Below are 2,243 nucleotides of genomic sequence, written 5' to 3'. Positions count from 1 at the left end.
GAGGCCTCCTCTTTCGCAGCTTGGAGCTGGGTCTCGGCCGACTTTAGTTGAGCTTGGGCGATCTTCTTTTTCGAGGCTAGAATGTCCATGTTCTTTTTAAACTCTTCCGCCTCGGCCTGTATTGCATCCACCTGCATTTGGAGTCGTCCCGATTTGTTCTAACCCCTATCGGGCCTACAGAATTGGATCATTAGTAGTTATCTCCAATTCATCTTCACTATCTTAAATTACTCGAAATACCTGCTCAGCCATCTCGGCATGCTCATCCCAAGCCGTTGCCAAATCTGCCTGAAACTTGTCACTAAGGAGTTTATAGGTGTTACGCTTCTTAGTGAGGTTCCTAACCTCGGCCTCATGATCCACCCAAATTGGGAGGAAAGCCTCGTGATGCAACACCGAAGCCTGCAAACAAGGAAGATGATGTTAGAATTACCTACAACTCTAAGTGTAAAAGAAACATTAGAGATACTCTCGAGGTTACCCGATTCAGAGCATGTTGGGCCTTGTTGAAAAGGCAAGCGGCTCATACCGCGTTTATCACAGCCTGATCCTCTTCGATCACTAAGGACCAAAGGTAACTAGCAATCCCCACTGGGGAGAGAAAAATCGGGCATCTTCCGGGATGGAGAGCACTATTTTCCGCCTACGATCGGGATTAGCACTCGGGGTCGGGAATCAGTCTACCAGCTTGGGGCTAGATGAAGACTCGATAGCGCCCAACCATGATGATTTATTCAGTACCGGTAATCCACCGAACCCGATAATATCCTTTGAGGCAGTGGACTCGAGCCCATCCAGAAATCCATGAATATCATTTGACCCCTGAACACCCTTGTAAGATCGACTTTCCAACATGTTAGCCTCATAGATCATAGCATCCGAAATCTGAGGGGATCCAGTAATATCGATTATCCCGAGATCATCCTTCGAGATATCTTCTGCTGCCCAAGAAGGCTTGCCCCTGGTATCTCCTTCGACCATCTCGGCTCGGGACGGGATGGCCTTGGATTTTTCTTGTTCAGGAATTGTGACAAAGCTCCCTTATCAACCTTCGTCGATTCGGAGGATTGTTGTATCACAACATTAGCCCGCATACATGTTAATTCTTCTTCTCCTTCTTTGGGATCATATCTTAATTGGCGGATCGAGTCTGGAGGCATAATACTGGATCCCCCTTGGGCTTACGAGATTTTTTTCTCAGTTTTTTCTTTTCCGAGACCGGGGAAATCAGAGCCTCTTTTCTTTTCTTCTCTTTGACCTGCTTCGGAGCAGGGACCTCTTCGTCACCAGACGGGGGACTCATGGCAACGTCCTTCCCAAGACCTACAAAGGAAAAAAGAGGGGTAAGCAAGAGAAAAAGATCAAACGATAAACAATCTAAGAAAGAGACTTACCATGACTACGGGCCTCCCATCAACCCTCCGATAGTTCCATCCAAGCGCGCTCGGAGTACGGTCTCTGCAGCACCAGACCTTCAAGAAAATGAAAAGCAGAACCACAAAATTAAACGTTCGAAGGGGAATAATACTCACGATTCATGTTCCATTTCTCAGGAAACGATATGTTATCAGCAGGGATCATGTCCGAAGTTCTAACCCGAATGAATCGGCCCATCCAACCTCGGTCACGAGTCTCATCTATGCTCGAGAACGGTGCTTTGGTGGCTCAGCGAGCAAGTTTTATTAGCCCTTCTCGATAGAGTCGGGGATTGTAAAGGCACATGAGGTGATCGAGGGTGAAAAGACACCCCTCGATTTTTCTTGAAAAGAATCGAAGAATCACTATTCACCAAAAAAGAAGGGTGGATCTGGCCGAGGGTCACGTCATATCTCTTGCTAAAGGCGACGATGATAGGGTCTAAGGGACCTAACATAAAGGGATAAGTATAAACACTTAAGAACCCCTCCACATGGGTAGTAATTGATTCTTCAGGCAATGGGACTACCACGTGCTTTTCGCCCCAGTTGCACTCATTTTTTACTTTGTCGAGAATTTTCTCGGTGATTGTGCACTGGTACCTCGAGATCGGCTCACATCGGCCCGGTACCGAAGAGGATTTTTCAACCTTATAGTCGATGACAGTTGATCACCCTACCGGAATGAACGAATTCCTCAGGGTGAGGCTCTGCCGCATCCCCGCCACCGGCGGGTCATGATAAAGAAGCGGCCTCTTTTTGTGGCACTGCTTTGGAGGTTTTCGCCATTGATGATCAAAGGAAGAGATAATTAGGGTTGTATGCAGT

The sequence above is a fragment of the Nicotiana tabacum genome, chromosome 23 (assembly GCF_000715075.1).
Source record: "Nicotiana tabacum cultivar K326 chromosome 23, ASM71507v2, whole genome shotgun sequence".
In the NCBI taxonomy this organism is placed as follows: Eukaryota; Viridiplantae; Streptophyta; class Magnoliopsida; order Solanales; family Solanaceae; genus Nicotiana; species Nicotiana tabacum.
The sequence above is the reverse complement of the archived record's forward strand: the minus strand, read 5'-3'. Positions refer to the sequence as shown.